The sequence below is a fragment of the Lemur catta genome, chromosome 3 (assembly GCF_020740605.2).
Source record: "Lemur catta isolate mLemCat1 chromosome 3, mLemCat1.pri, whole genome shotgun sequence".
NCBI classification, from domain to species: Eukaryota; Metazoa; Chordata; class Mammalia; order Primates; family Lemuridae; genus Lemur; species Lemur catta.
In genome coordinates, this window is record NC_059130.1 from 107,169,339 (window position 1) to 107,189,024 (window position 19,686).

Sequence of the window (19,686 nt, forward strand, 5' to 3'; positions counted from 1 at the left end):
CCCAAAGCCAGCGTCTGCTTTCTGTCCTCATTTCCTTTTCCCACCCAGCTTGGAGAGCAGAGAAAGGCAGAGAGAGCGAGAAATAGAGACAGTCTGAGAGACAGACAGACAGCCAGAGAGAGCGGGAGGGAGGAGGGCGGAGGAGGAGGAGCAGGAGGACTACGCGGGGCGCGTTCCCTCCCAGGTTTGCAATTGGGGGGGTGGGGGCGGGGGTGCCCAGCGCTGTGAGAGTGTGTGCGCGGCGGGGGGAGCGAGGGGGGCGCAGAAGGAGCGAAGGAGTGATCGAGGTGGGGGGCGCCGCGGGAGCTGGGGGCCGTGTCCAGCGGAGTTAGCGGCGGAGAATGTGAGCCGAGGCGCGAGCCATGCTGTCAGCGACGGCGGGCGGCTCAGGGCTCCTCCGCGACTCCTCTCCCCAGCAGCCGGGCGCCCGCGTCGCTGCCGCCGCCGGAAGACAGACGCCCCCCAAAGCCCCTCGCCTGGCTCGGACCCACGGAGCCGGCAGCCCAGCACTCCGGTGAGTGGCGCCGCCTCCCTAGCCCTAGACCCCCGCTGGGGACCGGCCGGTCGGGCTCTTTTGTGCAGCGCACCACGGGGGGGCCCCGCGCCCCCCGGTCCGGTCCGCTGGACCCTGTGGCTGCGGTGCCCGCGGTGCGATCGGTCTTTGTTTCCACCGGGGCCCGCGGCTCGGCTGGGCTCGGCTCGAAGCCTGGCAGGCAGCGCCGGGAAGGGGGAGGGGGAGATGGACGGGGAGGGGGGGCGGGGAGGGGGGGTTCTCGGGTTTCCTGGCCGCCCCGCGGCTCCCCCGGCTCGGGGGCGAGGTGCGCGCCCAGCGCTGCCGCGCGCCCCCTCCTCCTTCCCCCTCCCTCCGTCTTTGGATTTAAAACTGCAATTTGCTCTCCAGCTTGCTGAGAATGTTGGGGGGGGGATGAAGGGGGGACCGTGGGAGCGGAGAACAAGGCTGGATTTTAGGATCGGCGCTGGGAAAAGGGGAGACTGCGGAGGGAGGAGCCCCTCCTCTCCAACCCCCAAATCCCAAGGTTCCGCTGGCTCTCTGGGAGTTGAGGGGCGGGGACCTAATGACCCGGAGGGGGTGTGGGGCGGAGGAGGGATTTGGGGGCGGCCAGGGCCGGAGGGGTTGGGCCGCGTGCCCGGTTACCTGGCGAACAAAGTCGGCTCACTTTTGCATAAATAAATAAATAATCTCCTATCATTGCGTTTCCTCTGGGGCTCTGATTGAATCGGGCCCCCTCTTCCCCAGGGGGTGGGGTGCTGAGTGACAGCTGTCAGCCCCCTAGGCAGGGAGCTGGGGGTGAATTGCTGAATCTCTGCTTGCTGGCTGAGGGCGCCTTCCCCTGCTGGGTCTGGGTCCCCGGGCAGAGCCAGAGGGGCAGGGGGCTGGCTCTGAGTCTAGGAAATAACCTTGTTTCCTGTTCTACAGGAAAAGAGACAGCAACCTAGAGTTTGGGGGCTGGGGATGAGGACTGATGGGAGCTGGGGGGGTTCCCCAGCAGCCTGACCGCCCCCCCAGCCTCCTGCCAGGCGAAGGGGCCAGCTGAGGGAGGAAGGATGTGGGCCTTGCTGGCCGGAGGCGGGAGCTGGGGCTGTCCCTGAGGCGGGCAGCGGGCACAGAGCGGGAGGAGGGAGAGAGAGAAGCGGGGGCGGGAATTCTCTACCGCAGACCCTGGGGGCCAGGGCCAGATGTGGAGGGGTGGGGAGTCTCCCCTCCCTTCCAGCTTGGGGGCCCTGAGGCTGGGCTGGGAGGGGCTGAGCCTGGTGCCCTCGGTTCTGCACCAGTGCCTGACTGGCAGGGCCAGCTGAATTTGGGTCCAGGCGTCACCCTGGGAGGCAGGGCTGGGCTGTACCAGCCCGGTCCCTCAGCACAAGGAGGGACCCTTGGGGGGCCTGTGCCTGTCTGGCTGGGCAGGCGTTTCCCGCCGGACCAGTTGGTGTCAGGTGGGACTTGGCCCCAGCTCCCTGGGCAGAGCTCAGGGTGTGAGGACAAGCTTTGCCTCCGGGTCAGGGTGGCCACATTTTGTCCGCTGCTGCTGTTGTCGCCGCCGGCAGGGCGGGGGCATGTGCCCAGGCCTGGGCAGAGTCCTGCCAGGGGCATTTGGGGTGTTTCTATTGTTGGCTTGTTCCTGTTCCGTGTGGCCCAGTGTGTGTGGCTATGAGCTGGGGCTGTAAGTGAAAGATTACCAGTCTGTCCATCCCTCCCCCTCCAGCCTGGGGAGGCAGGCTGGGTTGTGGTGGTGAGCTGTGGGGGGACCCCCCAGGTGGCATGTGCATGCTGCTTGCCATCTCCCTCCTTTGAGCAGATGTATATTTATTTTTATAGTAATGGAAAATCAAACTGGATAGTACGTTGAATTCATTTTTTTCTCCTGCTGTGTCGATAGTTGGAGTAACCCCCAGAGACTGGTGAACTTCTGGCCCCAGAGCTCCCACTCTTCAGAGGTTGCAAAGACTTATGAGGGCATGAGCTTTGGGGAGCCAGTGGGCACCAGTCCAAACTAGTGTCTTGTCCCTCTTCATCTGGCATTAGGGCAGGTGCCCAGGTGGGTAGGCATTGCCCCCTCCCCAGGCACCCCCCACCCCAGGGTGCAGTCCGCCCTCTTTAGTCTGGTCAGTGCCTAAACTGTGCCTGCCCAGGCCTTCAGGGACATTCCCCTGGTGGGCTCTCTTCCTCGCCTGGGCTCCCGGCCCACGTGCTGATATTTATTTTCTGTAGTAAAATCCATTTTTAATGCCGTTACTTTTGAAATAATATAGAGAGAAACAAATGTGATGTGTTTAAGTTGCCCTCTGTGAGTTTTTAATGTGATCTATGGCTGAGGTAGTGATGGAAGGAGCTGTTGGGCTTGGAGAAATTTGGTGTCATAAAGAAAAAGAGCTTGCTGTTTATTATGGTTGTTGGGCTGGGGGGTCTGGAACAGGGTCATGGGGTGGGGAGCCCCAAACACCCCCGGGTGCTGTGAGTAGACAGCAGAGCTTCTCAGTTTTAGTGTGTGAGGGTTCCAGGATTATTTTGCATTGCTCCCCAGCCCTTGATGAGGCTTTTTGGGAGGGGGCTTGGGAGCTGGGGGTCTTTGTTCCCCCCCCCACGTGCTTAGATCTTGGCAGAGAGGCTTCTGGAACCCCCTGCTGAGCTAAGTGGAGGTGTACTGTGGGGAGGTTGGACATGGATTCTGAAGGAGATTAAGGGATGGGGTCTCAATTAACCTGATTGTTGTGGCTGTGCTGGAGGCTTCAGGGGCAGACTGTCCCTGGCAGGAGACGTTTGGGTGGGGGGAGCTGTTCTGGACTGGCAGAGCCCCAGAGGGACATTGCTTGTTCTCGAATCAGCCTGGAACGCTGACTTTGAACCACTCTCTCCTCTATGCCTCTGTTCCCCATTGGATAGTGATTTCCTCCTGCAAACCTGACCTCCCTCACTTCCCCCTTCCCCGCTCTGTCCCAACTTCCAGGTCAGCTTCATCTTTTTTGCTTTTTTGTTTTGTTTTGTTTTGTTTTTGTGGGGGGGGCGGTTGTAGAATACAGAGCTATGTGTCTCATGCCAGCCACCCAGGGGGCTGGGGGTGCCATGCCTGCGTACCAGACGCCCAGGCCCTTCGGGTCTGGCTGGGTGAGGTCAAGCAGACTCACTATTATGGGCTGGAACCCAGCTCTGTCTCTGGGTCCCTTGGGTCTCCTGGGACAGAGCAGGGAGGAGGAAGCCAGAATGGGGTGGAGCTGGGGACTACAGGAGGCAGTAAGGGTAACATTGTTGCTAATGTCAGCAGATGGGCCCCCCAGGGAGGTGGGGGAGAGTGGGGGCACGGGGAGGAGAGAGACCCAGACAGCCACATGCAGGCAAAGAGAGGGAAAGACGGAGACTGAAACAAGTGACAGAGAATGAGAGAGAAGAGGCGAGAGAAGCCAGGATTGCAGCCCCTGGAGGTGCCGGCCTGGCGATCAAGAAGGCCTGGGAATATACCACTCCCCACCCTGTGGCCAGAAGGGAGGCAGCACTAAGGGCCTCTCACCCAAGATCAAATGCTGGGGTTGTTTTTGGAGGAGAGACAAGCAGATGTCTGGGAAGAGGCAGGAGGACAGGTGGGGGAGAGAAAGGGAGAGGGAGAATCCCACAGGAGGAGGGAGAATGGGGGGACTGGGATTCCAGAGGTCTTGACTAATGCTCCTGGCCCTAAGGCAGCATCTCCCCTCTGCCTTCCCCAAATGTCTGGGAACAGAGCTGAGCTCTTCTTGGGACCTAGGGGCGGGGCCTGAGGCAGGTACAGCACCCCACAGGTTGTTGGATGCTCTGTGCCAAGAGGCACCCAGGTTATAAAAGCAGGGAACATTAGAGTCCTAGAGACACCAGGGGCATCATCCAGTTGGATTCCTCCCCCTGCCTTGTTTGACAGGCAGATACCAAGGTCTAGAGATACCAGGGTCTAGAGAGGGGACCCACTTGCCCAGGGTCACAGCTACCCTTGGCAAGGCCGGGCTGAGACCTAGGCTCTTTGCACGCCACTTCACTGTAGTTAGAGAATTGGAACAGCTGCAGGGGGCCTCCTGGGTGCGAAGGAGGGGCTGGAGCCCGGGGAGAGGAGCAGGCGGCACCCATGTGGCCAGAGTCCCCCCAGGGGAGGGGAGGCGCCGCTGCTGGGAGAGAGGGAGGGAGGGGAGAGAGGAGGGGAAACAGTGAGTCAGGCTTCCAAGAGCTGAGGATGAGAGAGCCAGAGCTGGGAGGAGAGGGCAGGGAGGGCTGCTCAGAAGGGGGAGCGGGAGGGAGGGGGCCCAGGCAGGGGCAAGGAGAGCTGAGAGGGAGGGAGCCAGCCCCTGGCCCTGCCCCAGCCGAAGGGCTGTGCAGAGGGTGCAGCCCGCGTGGACTTTGCCAGTGGCAGGTCAGGAAGGAGCCAGATTCCGCCACTACAGCATCCCTTTCTTTCCTCATTCTTCATTTATGACCCCACCCCAGCCTCTCAGGAGGGATGACCATGTCCTCCCATCCCGTCCTCTTGTGCCTCAGTTTCCCCATCTATTGCAGGATTTGGACTGTGAGCTATTGGGGAGGGGATTGGGAGGAACAGAGCGGCCTCGGATCGTGTTGAGGGATGCTGTCTCCAGCTGCTGGCTTTGTGCTGGGGGCACGGCTGGAGCCACCAGTGCAAGGTAGGGTGCAGGTCTCTGGGGTAGGGCTCCCTGTTGAACCCTCAGGGTTCATGTTGCAACAGTGGCTGCTGGCATGGGGGGTGGTGGACTGGGCGTGCTGTGAGCACTGGGACGCCCTGTGTGCATGGGAGGTGTGGCCTGGCAGTGGTAGGTGGGCTCACTGGGGCTTCTCAGGATGGGCAGTGCCCAGACAGGGCCACAGTCCCCATGTGCCCAGAACCACCCTCCATTGTTGTGGGGGAGACACTGGTGTGATCCCCTATGTCTCTGTGGCTGGGAGGTGGGAATGGCCCCGGTAGAGCTGGCGAGAACTGCCTGTAGGGCTCCTCATGGCTGGAGCTGGGACCAGAGCAGAAGGGATCCCCAGGGACTGCTTGGAAAAGAGGAGGGAAAGAGCCCCCCTCCAGTCCAGCTGACAGGAAGCCCAGGCTCCCAGCCCCTCCTTCCCTCAAGCCCTTGCCTCCCCCGCCCGTCCCTCCTGGTTCCTGCATCTCTTCCATTGGCTAGGGATGGGGAAGGTGGGCACTGAGGATCCCTCTCTCGCAGGGCCTGGCTTTGGGGGAAATAGAGAAGTGCGGTCCCTGCCCCTTGCCCCCCATACACAAACTCAGCTGCAATGAGGCTGTTTTCTCTCCTCTTTCTGCTTTGGGGTCCTTGGCCTGGGAGCCCAGGGGAGGGGCCGCTTTTGCAGCTGGCTGGCCCCGAACTCCCAGTTCAGCCCAGCTGCTACTGAAGTTTCCAGAAGCTGCAGCTCTGCACCCCCTCCCCACCCTCTGAGCCAGAGGAGGCCTTGCTGACCTGGGGGAGGGTGCCTTGGGGAATGAGTGGGCACCCTTGGAAGGACTAACACAGACAGCCAGACAGATGGGTGGCGGAACAGATGGACAGAGACACCCACACACAGACAGACGGAGAGAGACGGACAGATGGACCAGGACAGGGAGAGACGGACAGACAGAGGTGCTGGCAGAAAGAGGAGGAGTCAAAAATGGAAGGGCTGGGGAGACAGAGACAGAGACTTAGAGACAGACAGGAGAAGGAGAGAGATGGGGAGAGACCGAGACACAGGAAGAGATAAAGAAGGGGGAAGCCCAGACAGACGGAGAGGGAGGGAGGAGAGAGGATAGACTCGAGGCTACAAACCACAAACAGGGATTTGATGAGAATCTGGAAGGTGTTTTCTCCCTCTTCCCTCCCCAAACCCCCAGGCCAGCCAAGTCTCCATTCCTTCCACCCCCAGCTCAGTTTCCAGCTGCTAAAGAGGTCAGGGAGAGAGAGAGAGAGAGAGAGGGAGAGAGAGAAGCCTCCCAGAGCCCCTTGCTCCCTGCAGTTCTTTTTGTGGGGGGATGGGTTTGCTGACCCCCGGCACAGGTCTCTCTTGTCTCTCAGAAAATATCCCCTGACTCTCCCCACCCACCAGGGGGGATGTCTCCTTGTATGAACACACCCCCATATTGACACCTGTCTACACAGGCCCGCCCTCCCTCCCTCCCTCCTCTCTCTCTCTCTCTCTCTCTCTCTCTCTCTCACTCACACACACACACACACACACACACACACGTTTTTTTGTGACATGTAAATCCCCACCCTCACACCCGTTCTATATTTCACAAACATAACTGCTGAACACATACCTGTGCTTCCTTATCCATACAGGTGGTGACTCACAGATCCTGTATGGGGTCTGAGGACATGTTGTCACACACACACCCATACACACAGAGTCACATCCTCACACATACAGTGGCAGGTACACCAGAATGGAGAGAGGGTTTCTTCCCTCCCCAGTTGGCAGGATAGGGAGGCAGGGGCCCTCTCAATCGGCAGGAGCCTTTCTGGGAAGGGGCAGGGCCTGGCCTGGACACAGAAATGGCCTGGTGGGTTGGGCAGTGGGAAGGATGCAAGGTGGTGCAGGTGTATGTGTGTGCCTATGTATACAAACACGTGCTCACATGTATGGGTTTAAGGGATGGCTAGTGTCTCCTAGGGTGTGAGAGAGAGACTGAGCGCATGTGAGATGGGGTATGGGTGTGACGGGGAGCTCCAGGGTATGGAGCATGTGGGTGTATGTGTGAGAGCTACTTGTCAGGTATGTATGTGGATGCATGTTTACGTGATGGGTGTGTATGTGAGATGGGTGTGTGACTGTACAGGGTTTTGCAGAATGGGGGGTGTGATGGGGCGTACACAGATGAAGGTCTGGGGGCATAGGGTGAACTGCGTGCAGGAGAGTGCGGTGGCATGTATGCTTGTGGGAAGGTGAGTGGGTGTTTGTGCATGAATGTGGGGAGTGTGCAGATAGGAGGGTGTAGCTGCAGGTGTGAGCCTGTGAGCCTGTTGTGAGCAGTGTTTTCCCAGGCCTGGGTGCTACCTGAACAGGGACCATCCAGCACAAACAGGCCCCAGGGCTCACAGCAGGGCACTGACCCACACACGCACAAGGACAGACATACCCGCCCCTGTCCTCCCTCTTCCTCTCTCCTGGCATCAGTGGTTTTCAGAGGAGCCTCCATGAGGACTGTTTGCTGTGCAGATCCCCCAGCCCCAGCCTGTGCCTCTTCAAACACAGCGATGCCCTCCAGGCAGCTTTGTGGAAGCTCCTGCCTCGACCATCTGAAGGCAGATGGGTGGGCTGAGAGCCACGCTGCCCCCCAGGGAGTGAGGAGGCGGCTCTGCTCCTTGGGCTTGGGCACAGGCTGAGACAGATGGACTGCCTGTCTCGACACCCCTGTACAGGCACCCCCCATAGCCCAGGGATTCTAGTGGGTGGCCCCCAGTGGGGCCCCAGAGCAAAGGCCAGGACTCTGCCCTCATCTCCCCAGAGGGGCCCCCACCCTCACCCTGTAGTCCCATCACCTTTCTGGGTATAGGGACCAACTACAGCTTCCAACATCTCCTAAATATACAACTTCCCCATATACACACTCACAGCTCCAGCACCTGTAAACACACTGCTCCACCTACAAACACCCAGCCCACTCACTTCCACAAACACACAACCACTCTACATACAAACACCTCCCCGACGTCCAACTGCCTCACATACACACACAGCCCCAACACACCCCCAGACACAACCACCACACGCCTACCCACGTAGCTGCAACACCTCCCCAAACAGCAAGATCCCAGTCACAGCCCTGATACCTTCCCACACACAGCCTGTACCCTCCAGCATAGCTGACATCAGGGACCCATTCTCCCTTCCCAAATGCAGAGGAACTACAAGCCCCTGACCCCTCTCCAAACCCATGCACAGACCCAGAGTCCCAGTAACCTTTCCAGACACACTGCCCCAACTCCCCCCCAAAATGACAGTGCACCCCCCAGCCTCCAAACACATGTTTACAACCTTAGTGTGTAACCAAAACCCAGATTTTTATGACCCCCCCCATACGCCCCTCAACACCTCGACACACACACACACAGCTTCTACCGCACCCTCAACATATCAACTCCTTCTCCAACCCCAACACCTCACCAGATACACCCAGGACCCAGCTATAGCCTAATCCCTTCCCACAGACACACACTCTCAGAGCCCTGACGTCTCCCCAGACACACACAAACTCTACCTGCAGCCCCAACATTTCCCAGCTACAGCCCAGGACCTCCCCAAACACACCAGTACCCCCTACACCATTCCAAACATACAGCCTCCCCCAGCAACACACATACACTCACTGCTTCAACACCCACTCAAACAGGAACACCCACTGTAGCCACAACATTTACCGCAGACACACAGACTTAGCTTCAGTTCTAGTATATCTCCGAACAGATCACAGCCCCTCAGCTCCTTCCTAATACCTCCTGAAGCTTGCGTGTGCATGCACACACACTACTCCCTAGATCTCAACAGGCAAACCCCTGTATAACGTCCCAACAACTCCCCAGCAGAGACTTCGCCTCACTGTTTCCCTGGGCCGTCTAAGGGCCCAGGGATGCCCCTACACCTCTCCAAACACTGACGCCATGCGTATTTATACACAGGCACCTACGGCCTCAGCTTGGTCACAGCCCTGCACCCATTCACCACTTAGAGCTCTTCTCTGCTCTACCCACTCCCCAGGGCACCCTGTCACATACCCCGCCTCAATTCTTCTGCAGCCCTCACTCCCGCCATTCACACATTCCAGCACACCCTCCCCCACCCCACCTTGTTCCCCCACAGACTTTCACACACATTGCTCACTCTTGTGTGCTTGCGTGCATGCGTGTGCGTGCTCTCTCTCTCTGCTGCCCAGACCTCCCCCGCTTCCCAGAGCCGCCTCTGCCTGGGGAGGCATCTCCACCCCCTTACCGCCCCAGGCCTTTCATTCCTGGACAGTGAGGCTGGACATCTGGTTCAAAGCTACCACACCCAAGACCCTGTGCTCTGGGCACCCTGGCCTGGGCTTGGGGGTTTGGGTCCCCTTTGGGGGTGGGGCAGAGCCCCTTGGCACCTGGTCACCCTGGTTTCTCAGCCAGGAACTCTGAGTACCCAGCCCCGCCCTGGCTCTGACACGTATGTGGGGGGGCAGGGGGAGCTACCCCTAGCCTGTACTTTTTCAAGTGCTTGCCACATCACTCCCCCTGCACCTTGGCTCACCTGACAGGGACGTGGGGCCCAGGGCTTCAGGGAAAGGGATGGAGAAGGTGCTGGCTTGACACACTCCCCCCCTCCAATCCAGGCTGCAGGCTTGGTCTCCCTGGGAGTCAGTTCCGACAGTGAAGGTTACTTTACTAGATGCATGATTTTAAACGGAATCTCCACCATCTGTTCCACCCCCTAATTACAGATGCACAGAATCCGCCTCAGAGGGCAGCATGAGGGGAGTGATTTAGAGGCTGAGCTGCTTCTGCCTGCATTAGGGCTGGGGAGATGGGGGGGGCTCTGGGTATTGCTCACAGCCCCCCAATCCCATCTCTTTCCTAGGGGTCCCTTGTGCCTCTTCTCTTGCTGGGGGAAGGCTCGTAGAAGGGTTCCCCTGACCCCCAAGACCTGAAAGAGGAAACAACTGCAGTGCTGTGGGGAGGGTCCCCGAGACATTGCCTGTGTCCGAGTGCAGCAAGTCCTGGGATGCAGGCTCCATTAGGGCCTTAAAAAATTCAGTGGATCGATCTCCTGCCTGCCTCTTGTGCCCTGGGGAGCCACAGGCACTGGCTTGGCCCAGCTGTCTGCCCACCCTAGGGGTAGCAGGGATTGGTGAGCTAGGGAAGGGGTCAGAGTAGAGGTGAGGCCGCCGGGTTCTGGCAGCAGAGGACACGGGCAGGCATGCCAAGACCCACCAGGGGTGTCTGCACATATGTGCCCGTCCACCTTGGTGCAGCTGGCATGCCTGCCCCCAGCTGGAGCCGTGGTCTGTGGGACTGGGTCAGCACCGATGACCAGAGGGCACAGGCCAGGGCCTGGACCTCAGAAGGTTCTGAGGGACACAGGGCTACACACTGAAGATGAGTCCATCTTTGCCCACGGGCACCAGGGACCTGGGCCCCAGCCTGCTTGGTGGTGGCAGAGTCGGCAGCGGGCACACTGTGGTAGACTCCGGAGTATCCGCTTTGGGGAGAAAGGGAGAGAGGTTGGGCTGGAGGAATTTTAAAGATTGCTGCAGGCAGGAGGGTCTCTGGAACCCTGTGGAGCGGGCAGTCATGCAGAAGTAATCCTATCGGTGCCTGCCTGGGGGAGGGGGAGGGGAGGGACAGAGCTGCTGCCCCATTCCCACCTCAGCCCCTGCCCCAGCCAGCCCTGGAAGGAGTCAGGGACCCCAGGGGCCTTCCCTGAGGAGGCACCTTGTCTTCTCCTCCACCGTGGCATGTGCCCCCTGGAGGGGCAGCGCCACAGCTGTTGCTCAGCTCGGAGCTCAGGGTTTTATAAATAATGCAGCTCAGAGGTTGGGCCAACTCTGCCCCCGGTCACCTTGGGTCACCCAGTGTGGCGCCTCCAGCTGGCAGTCCTTTGGCAGAGCCCCTCTCCCTTCCAGCTTGCTCTTCCTCTTCTGCTGTGTGAGCTTGGGCCAGAGGCCCAGCTTCTCTGGGCTGGACCTGGGGCAAAGGAGTGTAGAAGAACCCAGAAACCCCTGTCCTTTTGTCCCACCCCCTGAGCCCTCACAGGCAGCTGGCTCAGCCAATCCGGGCTGGAGAGGGATGACCTGTCCCATTCCGGCCCCTCCATTTTGCAGATGGAGTAACCGAGTCCAGAGTGTGGAAGGATGGCCAAGGCCAGCCAGCTGAGGAGCCCCCTCCTTCCTGCTCCATTCTGCTGTCACTCAGGCTCTTCTCAGCCTCAGCTCAGCTAAGAGCAGGGCCTGGGGGGGGGAGGGCGGGGGATGTTTGGGAAAGTGGTTGCGGCTGAGAGGTTGCCATGGCGATGCTGCAGGATGCCGAGCTGAAGTAGGGGTCCCACAGGGTCTCTGGGGCCCCCAGCTCCACACCCCTGTGGTCTTCTCCTCCCCATCTCCTGCCCCCCACCCAGATGCCTGTCAGGCGGCTCCGGTGACAGGCTGGGTGGGTGACAGGTGGTGCAGGTGATGGGCTGGGTGGGTGACGAGCTGGGTGGGTGACAGGTGGTGCGGGTGCGAGGCGGGCAGGTGACAAGCTGGGTGGTGACGGGCTCTGGGGATGACAGGCAGGGGGTGTGGTTGGCGAGGATGCCGTCTCCTGGCTGGTGGCCTGTTGCAGCCCTTACCTCACGCGTGTGCACACACAGACTCTGGGCTCAGAGCTTGGGGCTAAGATACTAATGAGGCCTATTAGGCGTGGAGGGGCAGGTGCCCAGGCGCACTAATGAGAGGCCTTTATCGAATAGGGGAGACAGCTGGGGGGCTTCGAGGAATTTGGCTGGCCCTCCTCAGCTGAGACCCTGGGGGTCCTGACCTGACTCAAGGAGGAAGCTGGCCTCATCCTCCAGCCACATTGGGGACCCCTCCTCCCCTCTCCCCCCACCACTGGATTTATGTTAATACTAACCACAATTATGATAGCTACCATTGTTCAAGCGCTTATTATGTGTCAGGCGCTGTGCCAAGCCCTTTGCATGCGTTTTCTCATCTCAGCTCAACAGTCCTAGGAGAGAGGCACTATTACCCCATTTTACAGATGAGGAATCTGAGCCTGAGCAAAGGCATGGAAGGGACGTCACATAACTAGTTACTGGTGCAGCTAGGATTTTAGTCCAGGTCTTTCTGTCCCCAGAGTTTGTGCTCTTAACCACCCCACCAGTCAAACTTGGGTCTTGGTGCAGACCCAGACCCTCTCTCAAGGGCTCAGTTTCACTCTTCTGGCAGTTGGATGTGTGGTGGAGGGATAAGAGGCTCTTCAGCCCTGATTTGGGTGGCCTCAGGAACTCCTCCAGGTAGCTGCTGTGACCTCACCCCGGCCGGCCCAGATTCTGGGTGGCACCCTTGCACTGGAGAGAGAGCAAGGCTTAGTGCTGAGGGGGCTGAGCTGAAGGGGGGACACCTGGGATATCTGAGCCACTTCCTGCATTGTGTGGTGGAGAGGCTGAGGCCCGAGGAGGTGCAGCAACTGCCCAAGGTCACACACCCTGTGTGTGTAGGGCCCCATGGGATCCCAGGTCTCCTAGCCTGTTGGAAGGGTGGGGCTGGGTGTGGTGCCAGGGCTGGGAGGCCACCTCCTCCTGGGCCCCACCCCCCAGCCTAGTTTCTTCCCTGGAGGTTGTGAGCCCCCAGCTCCTGGTAGGCTGCAAGGGTCTGTTGGCTGATTCCTTGGGGCCATGCCCCCTCCCTATCAATCTGGGCCCCCAGTGTCAGTTGAACCCCTCCCTTTGGAACCTGCTGGGGTGGAAACTCCCTGGCAACAGCTGATAGATGGGTTAGGGCCTTGACATTGGCCTGGGGCCACAGCATGGCCCTGGAGGAACCAGGCTGGGACTGGGGGGGCTTGGAGGGGAATTTAAGGGAGAAGAATTAGGCTCATAAATCTTAGAGCAGTTCTCCTCACCCTAATCTCTTACCAAACATGCTCTCCAACTGCTCATCCAAGGTGCTGGGGCTTGAAGGAGCCCCCCTGCCCATTCCCCACGTCCTCCAGCTGATGCCCACCAGCTCCTAAAATTGCACCCTCCCATGGGAAAGAGAGAGTTGTAGCCACCGTTGTTGGGCAGGATTAGGACAGTATTCCAGACTACTGGATTTGCCTCTTGATTCATTGTGGTAGGTGGGGCAGAGGGCTTCACTGCCTGAGTTTCTCCAATTTTGGGTTTGGAATCCTCTCCTGGTGACTTTCGGCTCAGGAAGGAAAGCTGAGACTAAGAGATTTAGCAGATGCACGACACATAGCCTTGTCTTCAGAACCCCCTAGTCTGAGAGGAGAAGCCCAGTCCTGACCTTGCAAGCCCTCAGACCCAGAGGTGAGGTCTAGAACCGAGACTGGGTGTGTGCTGAGGTTCAGGCGGGGGTGGTGCTGGGTGGCTGGCCTGGGAAGGCTTTCTCAAGCAAAGGTTGGGGCTTGGGGGAGGACAGAGGGAGGGTGGTGGTTTGCCTGGGGGGCCAGGGAGCCATGTTTAGTTGGGAGGCAGGGGCCTGGAAGGGTCTGGCTTTCCCACAGGCCCAGGCAACAGTAAGCCAGAGTTCTGGGGCCCTCTAGGCTCCCCAGGGAACCCGTTGCTGCCTGGCCCCAGGGACCCAGGCATCCTGGTGGGTGAGGGCGGGTCTCCAGCAGGCGCCCTGCCAAACCCCACAGCCTGCTCACCAGGAATCTTGTTGCTGAGAGATGGAAAATCCCGGCCGGGCCTGCAGCTCATCCCTCCCCTCCGGGAGGAGGAGGGGCCCAAAGAGTCCTTCCTGTACCCCCCCTCATCTGGGGCAGGGCCCTCCTCAGCAGTGGGTGGGGCTGGGGGGCCTAGGACAGGCCTCTAAGGCCCGGTCACATGTCCTGGAGCCCTGCCCAGCCTGTAGTGGGCACCAGGGCACTCTGGAGGCAGAATGAACCTGGTGCAGCAGAGGAGGGATGGGGGTGGGGTGCTGAGGCCAGAAGGGGGCCTGGGTGGGGGCCAGTGCCTGGCCCTGGCCCCACTGGCTCCCCCAGGGTGGAGGGTGAAGAGTTGGTTCTCTCCTTGGACAGGAAGACGAATGATCCCATTATGGGAGCGTGATTTTATTCCACGTGTCACAGAGTCTGAGATTAACTTGCTCACCAGTCTGTGACAAACCCCTCACACCCAACACACACACACACACACACACACACACACACACACACACACACACTCACAGGCACAGAGACACACACATATTCTTGGTCTCACAAACACACATCACAAAGACATAGATAAGCATTTTCATACAGCATGCGGCACAGTCCTGCACACAGAAACACAAGCACACACTCACACTTGGATACACTAAGGTCTAGACCCACAGCCTCAAAAGCACAATGTGCCCTTACACCGAGGCCACATAGACTCACAGATGTAGGCAAGCATTTGGGGGGATGCATGCACCCTCTGCTTAGACATGCACAGAGTCAGGGAGACACAGTGCCCTATAGACACACTTAGACACTCACAAAACCAGGCACAGTCCTGCAGACAGGCATAGATCAACAGCCACACACACTGAGACAAAGGCCCAGATACATTCAGAGACAAAGACAGGCACAGACACACAGCGGCGGTGCTCACACAAGCAGAGGCGTGCACACCCGGACACAGACAAAGACAAATAAATGCCCAGAGGTTTTACTGTGGACAGATGTAGAGACACATGCGCATCTGGGCCTCCTCCTCAACCTCCCTGCCTAGGGTCATGGTAATCTGGTGCCTGTGGCTCCAGGAAGGCCTCTGAGGAATCTTCTGCTCTGTCAGAGCCCCCCACCCTGGGCCAAGGGCCAGTCCCCACCTCTGGCACCGGGCCTATGGCCGAGGCCATGGCAGCCACGCCCTCAGCAGAGCCCTGACACTTCTTACCCACTTTCCCCATTGGTAATACCATCTCCTCCTGCACATGCTCACAAAAGTCCCCCCACAATCTCTCACCCTTCCCTCATGTGACCCCTCATCTTTCTCAGTCACTCCCCCCAGCAGACTAGTACAACCTCTGTCACATTTATGGCATGTCATGCACGCACACACACAGCTTGCCTCACTTACACACTTAAACCTTCCCACAGTCCTCATGGCATGCACGCACAGACCCACATGCAAACACACACATGTGCATGTGTGCACACTTCCTTGCTTTCTCACACAGGCTACTTCACAAATGCAGCACATAGCACACACGTACACTCCCTCACATGGGTCCTCACCTTTTTCTCGCACATGTGCGCGCACAGGCGTTCAGAGCCTCCCTCACACCATCATTTTCCTTCCTCTGTCTCTCACAAACACTCCCTCTGCCAAGAGTGCGGCTCTGCTGCAGATTAGCCTTGACGGTGTTTGTCACTGCTCTTCTCCGCATCCTTGGCCTTCCTGGCCTCAGTCTCTCCTCATCTGTCTACCTCTGGCCCTGTTTACTGTGGCCTTGTATTCTTTTGTCATTTCTCTGTTTAGTCAACAAGTATATATGGAGCATTCATTCATTCAACAAATATTGATTGAGCATTGATTATGAGTTAAGCCCCAGGGACACCGTGGTGACCAAGATAGACATGGGCCCTTCCCTCTCAAAAACTCTTAGTTTTGAGACCAGCCTGTTTGTTGCCTGTCTCTTCCAACTAGATTGTAAGGTAACCCTTGATCTTGGATCTTGAGGAATGTATAGGAATTCATAAGAGGAAAAATGTGGGAAGGGTGTTCCAAGCAGAGGGAACAGCATATGCAAAGCGTGGCAGTGAATCAAGTATGGGATGCTGGGATGATGGAGTGACATTGACAGACCAGAGGATATGCTGCAAAGAGGGCAGAAGGCAGATATCACTGACTTTAGGTGCCGTGCTTGGGGCTATAGTTTTATCCAGTGGGCCACAAGGAGTCATAGGAAGTCTTTAGTGACAGGACCAGTGCAGGGAGAGACTGGAGGAGGCAGGGAGGGAAGTTGAAATGCATGAGTAGTACAGGTGGGTGATCATGGTGGTCTAACCTTGAAGAGGTGAGTGGGATGGAGAGGCGATTTATTTAGGGGCAAGGATCAGTGGGGTTCCAGTTCCAGAGCTGTGTGGCCTCAGGAAAATCACACAGCCTCTGTGAGCAAGGTCCATCAGGGGAAGATGGGACAGTGCAGGTGCTGGGCTTGTGGCAGATGCTCAAGAAGTGATAGCCAGTATTGTCAGTTACCAGTCAGACGCAGGGGATGTCAGGTGGGGAGATTCAGTGAGCACCGGCTGGGTGCTGCGCCAGGTGCTGGGGCCAAGAGGCAGGTAGTCTGCGGCGGCGCCAGAACACTCACCCGATGACCACATCCCGCAGACAGCAGAGAGGGCCTGGGTGGGGGTGGAGGTGAAGCACCCTGGGAGCTTAAAGGAGGGTGAGGCAGCACCTTTCAGGGCCCTGGATGGCTCACAGAGGAGCTCGTATTCAGCTGGCTGGTAGAATTTGGGCAGGCAGAGGATGGGGGAGGAGCTTCAGGTAGAGCAAACTGTGAACAGCAGCCCAAGGGCAGGAACTGAGAGTTTGGTTGAGGAGTCTCTCTGGGAGAGCTGTGGGGTGGGATTGTGGGGGCGAGGCCCTGGTGGCCGGCGGAGGAGGGGGCTCAGCACCCAGCCGAGCTGCACTCTAAAACTCCAGTGTTGTTAGTGGCAACATGGAACGTGCCCATTAGAGATTCAGCTTCAACCTCTGCTACTAAGTCACTGGGTGACCACAAACAAATGCCTTGCTCTCCCTGGCCTTGGTTTCCCCATCTGTGTAGTGAGCTGATTAGTCTTGTAGGAGGGAGTTCTGGTATCATGTCCTAGAGTTGGTTTAGCCACCTTGGTTGGGCATCTTCTGGCTTGGGATTCTGAGCCTGAGCAGTGCCTGAGAGATGGGTTTTGAGCACCCAGAATGAGGGGCCAGGAGTTCAGCACAGAAGAGGAGGGTCTTGCCAGGATCTGACTCAAAGTCCCAGAGAGGACCCAGAAGAGAGGGCCCAAGGTCCCTGTTCCCTCCTGCCCTGCCCTGTGTGGCAGTAGATGTGGGCCATGTTCTTAGGCACAGTGCCCCATCCCTGGCCTAGAGGGTGTCAGGACCCTTCCTGCCTACTGACTGAGGAGCAGGGCGTGGGGTCCCCTGAGGGTAAGGAATCAGGAGGCCAGTTAGGGCTGGCAGAGCCAGGTGAATGTCCACGGGTAACTGGGTTCTGCCATTGCTACTTGGGGTTGCTGGGAGTTGTGGTATAAGGCAGGTTCGGGTGACCCCCCAGCTGCCCTGGATCCTGGCTGCAAGGGGCCCTTTAAGCATCCTACCTGTGAGGTGGGGCTGGTAGAGAATTAATTTCCTGAGCTATTTTAATTTTGCTGTATTTAATTTGCTGTTTATTTTAATTAATTAATGATGGGTAATCACCTATTGTAACTTGCTGCCGCTGGCTCCTCTTCCTTTTTAGAGGGGTGGAAGGCTAGGCCAAGTGATTGCTGGGCTAGCTGTGGGGGAGAGGGAGGGCCTTGGGGGCCTGTCCCCCTCCCCTTCCTCCCTTCCCATCCCAGGGGTCTTCCCCACTCTCCCTGGTTATTCCCCCAGGGGGCCCTCCCGTCTCCCCTCACCTGTGGTCTCTTCTGTCCCTCCCTCTTCCCCACCAGGTCGCTTCAAGGCCTCGGATATAGTAACTGGCAATGAGGGGCTGGACCTGCGGGCTCGCCTGTCCTGCAATAAACAGTATTTTAATGCCATAGGATGGTGATTGAAAGGACAGGGACTTGCTTGTGGGCTGTCGGGGGAAATTTTGAAGTTGGGGGTCAGTTTTTAACAGCAGTGTCCATCCCCATTCATGTGGTCAGGCCAGTAGGACACCAGCATGTCCAAGTACCTGTGGACACATCCACGGGCATGATTTCAGTTATTAGTTAGTTAATTCCTAGGACAGAACTCCAGCGGGGATTAGATTATCCCATTTGATAGATGAGGAAGCTGAGGCTCAGAGAGGCTAAGTGATTTACCCAAAGTCACACAGCAACAAGGAGCAGCAGGGCCTGAATTCTGGCCATACTCTGTCTAGCTGCATGGAAAGAGTTAACAGTTGGAGGGAGGGGAGGGGAGGGGAAGTGGCTTGGGGATTAGGGTGGGGGGGATTAGGTCAGAAGACTGATTAGGCCAGGAAATGGGGTCCTCTGGTTCTAGAGGATGTGGGGGGAGGAGGAGCAGGTCCCTGCCACAGGGGCTTCCCGAAGGTGTGAGGTCTCTGCCACCTCTTTCCATTTCCTTATGTGTCTTCAGTTATCTGTTTGGAACTGGGGCTTGCTTTGTCACTGGCTCTGTACCCTACCATGGGGATCCTTCCATGGCTAGGTGGAGCCCTACTTTTATTTATTTAACAAACTTTTATTTACTTAACATAGCATTTTCCATGTCACGGATACTCTTCCAACTGTATAAATAGATATTCATTTAATCATCTTAGCAGCCCTATTATTATTGTCCTTATTTTATATCTTGGAAAACTGAGGCTTAGAAAGGTTAAGTGACTTGCTCAAGGTCACACAACCAGTACCTGGTGGAGCCAGCCTTTGAACTTGGTACACTGGATCCAGAGTCCTTGTTCTGAACCACCATGCTATCCTGCCCATTTCATGCCCTAAGTGGGAGATGGGAGCCCTGAATTCCCAGGAGATAAGGCATCTCTGGGGAGCCTCTAGTCTAGGTTGAAGGGGAGACCCAGCCCTGCCTTTGCCAACCCTAAGTCTGATAGGGCAGGAAAGCCCATAAATCAAGACCTGCTATTGGAGAAAACAGGCAGAGTGTCAGGGTGTGTGCCTGGCTAGGAGGGGGCATATCAGCAGTTAGGAAGCCTCTGTGGGGCACAGCCCATGCCACAATGGTATTGGCCACCAGTGGGGGACATGGGAGGGTTGGCCCCAGAGTTGCTGTCTTAACTAACTGGAAAAACAAGGCAGACACATGTGAACAGTTCTCAACAGTTGTATAAGACAATGGGAGAAAAACATCACAAAAAAACTTGATGCAATTCAAAGAATTTGGGCTTTGAATCCCGTGTGTCCTTAGTTACTTGACTCCTTTCTGAGCCTCAGTTTCCTCATCTGTCAAGGAGAAATATTAATGGCATTGACACTTTGGGTTTTGTGAGGCTCAAATGAGATAAAATACAAAGGGTTTGAGCTCTGGAGCAAGGGTTCAGTGAGCATCCATCTGGATGCCAAGACCTAATACCTAGAGAAAGAAAGTGTCCCATCCCTGGGGTTGGCATCAGAGCAGATCAGGATGGGAGCGTGAGGACAGAAAAGGCAACAAGAGGCCGGACACTGGAGTCAGACTGCTTGGGTTCAAATCCCAACCAGCCACGGTGAGTTGCTTTTTCTCTCTGGGCCTTGATTTCCTTGTCTGTAAAATGAGTCTAATAGTAGTTCTCCTCCTCCTCCAAGGGGTATTGTGAGGATTAAATTAGCTAATTAATTAATTCAGCAAAGAATATCAAGCACCTGCCGGGTGCCAGACATGCT

General features: G+C 57.6%; 1 protein-coding gene across 4 annotated transcripts in view; it reads left to right on the forward strand.

The window, feature by feature from the left end:
- Positions 1-19,686, forward strand: part of AHDC1 (AT-hook DNA binding motif containing 1) — a 63,879-nt gene continuing 44,193 nt past the window's right edge. For 2 of the 4 annotated variants that reach the window (XM_045545819.1, XM_045545816.1), the window contains exons 1-2: positions 1-184; positions 417-514. The gene's annotated coding sequence lies outside the window, so the exon portion shown is untranslated. Of the gene's footprint in view, positions 185-306; positions 515-19,686 lie in introns of those variants that run through there. The other 2 variants (XM_045545818.1, XM_045545817.1) reach the window with 2 other exon arrangements.